Source organism: Rattus norvegicus, chromosome 9 (genome assembly GCF_021556685.1).
Source record: "Rattus norvegicus strain SHRSP/BbbUtx chromosome 9, alternate assembly SHRSP_T2T, whole genome shotgun sequence".
Taxonomy (NCBI): domain Eukaryota; kingdom Metazoa; phylum Chordata; class Mammalia; order Rodentia; family Muridae; genus Rattus; species Rattus norvegicus.
In genome coordinates this window covers 44,411,983-44,418,385 of record NC_141542.1, presented here as the reverse complement: position 1 = coordinate 44,418,385, position 6,403 = coordinate 44,411,983, and the positions used below count along the sequence as shown (strand labels likewise).

The window sequence follows — 6,403 nt, the reverse complement described above, 5'->3', positions numbered from 1 at the left end:
TGGATCCCTCTGGCTGAATGCTTAGTACATGCCTTTAATCCCAAACAATGAAGGTGAAATTAGTTTGTAAAGGGAAGCAGCCATGCTTCAAAGTAACCTCTAATTGAGGGGCAGACAAAGTGATTAATCAGAGAAAGATTTGACAGAATGAGTCAGAGATAGAATGTTCCCTGGAGAACAACTCAGGAGAGGTTACTTAGGGCAGTGCAGTGTGAACCAGTATAGTCAGTCGACTGCAGTTCAGTTGGTACAGTCAATTCAGTTGAGCTCAGTTCACTTAAGTGCAGTTGAGTTTATTCATGCATTTGTGACAAAAAGAAGATGAGTTGGATGGCCCATGACAAATTAGTCCCTGTTTCTAAGATCAACTAAATTGCTTACAAAGGTTTAGGCTTCCTGATCTCTCTTTAACTGCTTCATGCTGTCAATCTAAATAGTACATAGTGGACAATATCCTCTTCTGAAGTCCTCAAACTATTGTCCACTATATACTGTTTTATCTACAACATGACCCTTTTAATGCTATGGAGAAATTGTGGCTATAAGTGACCTTCATTCTTTTTGCTCCAGATACAATTAACATTAGTCTTCTAAGTTCTTCTGCACCCTTCATTCCAAGCTTCTTCTCCTAGTTCACTTTGATGCACGACTCCCGGTAGTAGAATTGTCCACTGTCATCCTGAATTAACTCTAAAACTTCTTACTCTCATCAACTTATTGGTCTCTCTGTCTTCACTCCTCCCCCTCATTCTACCTTCCTTGACAATCTCTCAATTTTACTCTCTAATTAAATAATAATCTCTTTACAGCTTTCTAATGACTATTGGTTTCAAAATTTCTCCAAGGATGCATGAGCTGCCGCGAAGCTCAAGCTGCCTGACTATTACACCATCATAGAGACGCCAATGGATTTAAGTACAATTAAGAAGCGGCTGGAAAACAGGTACTACGAGAAGGCTTCCGAATGCGTGGGAGACTTCAACACGATGTTCTCAAACTGCTACTTATACAACAAGCCTGGAGATGACATTGTGGTTATGGCCCAAGCTCTGGAGAAGTTATTTATGCAGAAGCTGTCTCAGATGCCACAGGAAGAGCAGATTGTGGGTGGCAAGGAGAGAATGAAGAAAGATATCCAACAAAAGACAGCCGTTTCCTCTGCTAAGGAACAAACTCCCTCCAAATCGGCAGAAAATGTGTTTAAGCGACAAGAAATTCCTGCTGGGTTTCCTGATGTCTGTCTCTCTCCCTTAAACATGGCACAAGAGGCTCCCCCGACCTGCGACTCACAGACTGTGGTCCAAATTACAAAGGGTGTGAAGAGGAGGGCGGACACAACAACTCCTACCACTTCCTCAGCTAAAGCAAGTAGTGAATCCCCTCCGCCACTGAGAGAAGCGAAGCCGGCGAATGCGCCAGTGAAGGAAAACACAGTGAAGAGCGTCCTGCCAGACTCTCAGCAGCAACACAGGGTTTTAAAAACGGTCAAAGTAACGGAGCAGTTGAAGCACTGCAGCGAGATTCTTAAAGAAATGCTTGCCAAGAAGCATCTGCCGTACGCATGGCCCTTCTACAACCCTGTGGACGTGGATGCTTTGGGACTCCACAACTACTATGACATTGTCAAAAACCCCATGGATCTTGGAACGATCCATGTATGATGTGTCACAGCCAATATATCAGGAGAAAACTCTCTTAATTAATGCAAAATAATCAGAGAACCCTACTCCAACAGACCTGCAACAACCGCTACTGACATTGACTCTCCTCACCCAGAAACAGTTAAGAAATAGTCATTAATACTCATGTCCCTCACTTTTTGTGAAGCCTGTATTTCCCATGTTTTTATGCCCTTGCTCTCCATCTCTTTATAGCTTTTTAGGGTTTGGAATAATAGAACTGTCTCAGTGGTAAAGTATGATTTCAACTATTGTCAGTCACCTCAGATAGTCTGCCGGACCTTTAGTACCAACTACAAACAAGAAAGCCTCTCAGAAAGATACTAGTAAACCCTATAACTACAATTTACTCATTCCAAGACCCTCATCCTACCTCTATAAAGGGTCACATGCAGCTTTTTCCAGCACCAGACCCATCCATTAGTTGTACAAGGGAGTCTGATCCTCATTCTTTGTATTCTTAAACACTGGGACTTAGGATTAGGAATGGGATAGGAAGGGGAGCTGAGGGGAATCGCAGGAAGAATAAAGGTAGGGTGTTTCACAGAGATCTTTCAGTGCCCTCAAGAAGAGAGGGTTGTGAGGTCATAGAAGAACTACTCCAGAGGTCTGGATGGACTGAGAGATTGGACTTGGAGGAATGATGGGGTGGGTGAAGGTCTGCAGTTAGCTTGCCTCCTTCCCTTGATTAAGAAGCCTGTTGTTTCCCAGAGAAAACCAGTTTAACCTAAAAATTTAGGATAAAACAATGAGTAGGATACAGGAAGAGAAGAGCTACTTGATCTTCTGGAGCATTGTGGAGCAGAAAGGAAGGAGAGGCTTTAGTTGGTAGTCTGCTGCAGAGAGAGGAGAAGATACTGTGGAAATGGCTTTGCAGGATCTAAGGAAGAGGTAAATATCTAGTTAGTTGACTTACTTCCCTGGCTGGAGTAGCCCGGACTTCCCCAGAGAGTGACTATTTGATGTGTGGTCTGGGATATGGTGATAAGTGGGCAATGGGAAATTAGAAGGGGATGGTCTTTGTGACCCATGGGAGATAAGATCAGGAGGAGAAAGCTGGTCTCAGAGCATAATCTGTTTTATAGCTAGGCACGAGACTGGAAGATTGGATATGGAGGAGCTGAAGGGTAAGGGAAGATCTGTCATTAGGATACGCACTTGTTTCCTTGGTGATAGCAGCCTGTGGTTTCCTAGGGAGTGCCAGGAAGGAAAGTTAGGAGCAGCAGGGGGTGTCGGGGGTGATCTACATGATCTACTTGAGATTGGATCAGCAAGGTGGGTGGGGGCACCATAGGTGTAAAATGGTGGCCACAGCAGGTGGTCTTCTGAAAAATGTCCTGTTGTCTTTGTAGGAGCTGACAGCAAGTTAAATATCTGTAGTTAAACCACCTGCTTCTCTAGCTAGAGTGACCTAAGGGTTCTCAGGGAACCAGGCTCAGCATCTTTTAATGGAGAGCTTTTACACTTCAATAACTAATAAACTCAACAACCATTGCAATGGAACTTTTACATATTCTGCTCTTTAATGAGTTGTCCCTATCTAACAGAGTCCATGGTAAAGCAGTACCCTGTATTGTGTATATGCTTCTAAACAATAGGCTGCTTAGAACTCACCAAGGACACCTTTGTAAAAATTTGGAGATTAATTTTTAACAAACACTTCACATCAAGGACACAGTTCATTTACTCTTTTCCAATCTCTAGGATAACCAAACCACCAATGAGCACTTTGCCATTTTGTGTTTCTTACCTTGATCTGTGCACAAGTGTTACCTGTTTGCCAGAGCACTTACTTTGGTCTTCCTTATGTTGTTGAGAAACTTTCTGTTCTAGGGTTATCAGAACTACAAAAACACATAGTTCACCCAAGGCAATGGGAACCATTGTAGCAAAGAATTGGATGTGAATTCTCTTAAGGAGGGTATCTAAACATGCTTTATCTAATTCATGCTTTCAGATGAATTTAAATTATAGGATAAATCTTCAAAACTGCTATACAAAGCAAGTCACAAACAAAATACAAATAATCAAGCAATACAAATTTGTTTTGTTAAAGGATGTTACAAGAACCCAAAGGAAGCTAGTGAGAATATGTGTCTCTGTTTGTCTGTCTTCATACATTAAAATGGGTATCAGTCCACTGATAGGAGCTCAGTATCACAATCTGACCTGACAGACTAAAGGACACGAGGGAGGAGTGTGTGACAGAGTTCAGGAATCTCTAGCGTTTGAGAAAATAGGCATGGGGAGGTTTAGGGTATATGATTCCTTGTCATGCTAACTACAATGTGCTAACTAGAAAACAAATAAAATTTCCTTACAATCATTCCTAATTATGAACATTTGCTCTATTTTCATACATTTATAGATGCCAGATGCATGCTTTGTAAGATATTTTCACTGCTAGAAACTGAATATACATGGATATGTATGTATATAATATGTCTAATATATAGCTCTAAAGATATGCATAAGTGTTATACATATAATAAGTATTCTATAGGAAAATACTTCAGTACTTTAAAGCAATATGCACCTGTGATTAGGAGGAAAAAGAAAAAAGCTTCAAAAATTTACATTGATAAAAAAGAATTTGTTTGCTATATTATTGGAAAAACATTACTGCATTAATTGTTACTATATTAGAGTTTAAATTTTAAAATATAAAGTATTATTTTTATTGATACTTATAAGTATAGGAAAGACATTGTCTTTTGATAACTGCTACTTTTCTGCATAACTATACTTTGGACTGTAACCGATAAGACCAATGTATTGGTGAAGAGTTATTAACTACTTTGAGGACCTTCTACTCTGTAATTAACCATGCCTATGAGGAAACTTCAAATATCTTCACATACTCATCAGGGAATAGAATCTTAAATATTATTCCATAAAGGACCTAAACTAAAGCAGATCTACAACTATTCTTTTACTTTAATCTCTTCTTATATCTCACGTGCTGTGATGCTTAGGTTAACATTAGGATTTAAACAATTTTTTAAATATTTATTTCTATTTTTAATTACTAGTTCAAGTTTGTCTTTCTGTGTGTGTTGGTTCATATGAGGGAAGGGTTCATGGATGTCAAAAGAGAGTGACTGTCTGATGGTCTAGAGCTGGAGTTATCGGTGGCTGTGTATCTCCTGACACATGAGTTGGGAAGTGAATTTTTGAATGCTCTTCAAATGTAGTATGTGCTCTTAACTACTGAGTATTTTCTGATAATTGTGTCTAAATCAAAAGCTGAAATGTTTCTCAATTCCCATTTTAAGCATCTTCTATTTGTCAAAACAGGTTGAGCACATAACACTAATACAGGATAAATATAAGGATAAATATTACACTCCTATTTAGAACCATATGCCACATTTTTTAAAACCTTCCTATTGCTTGTTTTAAGAAGCTATTTTAGATATTATTAAGACCTTTGATATAAAGAGAAGATAAAACTAAGGCACTGTAGTCTTACTACCTTCCTAATACCCCAGCTAATTTCTAACTTGGAGAAAGATACTATAAATTTTAATCAATCAAGTAGTAGTTTCAGAGATGTTGTGTTGTATATTGCTGTTCCAGACATTCAAAACTATAAAGCATGGGTAAAGAAAGACAAGTAATGAGGACTTCAGTGAAAATTACTTTTTAGAATCTTAAATTGCCATGAGCCTAGTATTCTAAGAAGAACTGTAAGAGGGTGGTGATAAAGGGGATAGAATAACCCTTCTTTAATAAAAAGATTTAAGAGCTGACTCATATTTTATGAGAGTTTAAAAACTATAAACCTAGGGCATGAAAACTGTATACCTAAGAAACCATTCCAAATAAAAACAGTACTAGAGGAGAGAAAGAAAGAAAATATAGCATTTAAGCTTTCATGGAGTTCAGACACAGGGCAGCCAAGCATCCATCCTGCAAAAAAAGAGTTGTTCCTTCAGGTCTGCACCTGCATGGGGGCAGATCAGCCTGTCTCCCCCCACCCTCCTCTCAATAGCACACAGTCTTCAGAGTTCCCAGGAGATCTACAGCAGCCAGAGAAACAGTGCTCCCAGGAGATCTGCTGTAGTCAGGGCAACAATCTACAGGTCTCCCAGGAGATTAACACAGCTAGGGCCGCAGATCCCCAGGAGGTCTGTAGAAACCATGAGAAGTGGGAAGCAGGTTCCACAAAGAGTCACCCAAGCCAGCAAACAACAGAGATAACCAGATGGCAAGAGGCAAGCACAAGATTATATAAAACAGAAGCCAATATATTTTGACATAATCAGAACTCAGATCTCCCACCAGAGCAAGTCCTAAATACCACAATTCATCTAAAAAAAGCATGATGCTGCCCTAAAATCCTATCTCATGAAGATAATAGAGACCTTTAAGGAGGATAAAAACATCTCAAAGAAATACAGGAAAACAGTTAAATAGGTGGAAACCCTTAGAGAAGTAACAAGTAAATCCCCCAAAGAGTCATAGGAAAACACAAAAACATGAAGGAATTGAACAAAGTGGTCCAAGACCTAAAAATTGAAGTTGAAATGGGAAAGAAATTACGAATAGATTTCCAATAAAGTTGGAAACAGAAAACCTAGGAAAGGGGTCAGGAGCTACAGATGGAAAAGCTAGATGAAAGGGATGATGTTGTAGGCAGATACCACATACCAAAGTAAACAATCTAAACAGTACCATATTCCCTGACGCTATAGAAGAAATCATTAAAATTCTCCCAACCA

General features: G+C 39.4%; 1 pseudogene across 1 annotated transcript; it reads left to right on the top strand.

Moving 5' to 3' along the window:
• The first annotated feature begins 862 nt into the window (after positions 1–862).
• On the top strand, positions 863–1,661 carry LOC148003669 (bromodomain testis-specific protein pseudogene; annotated as a pseudogene). Its single transcript, XR_015628962.1, has one exon. The product of XR_015628962.1 is annotated as a bromodomain testis-specific protein pseudogene (transcript).
• The last annotated feature ends 4,742 nt before the right edge of the window (positions 1,662–6,403 follow it).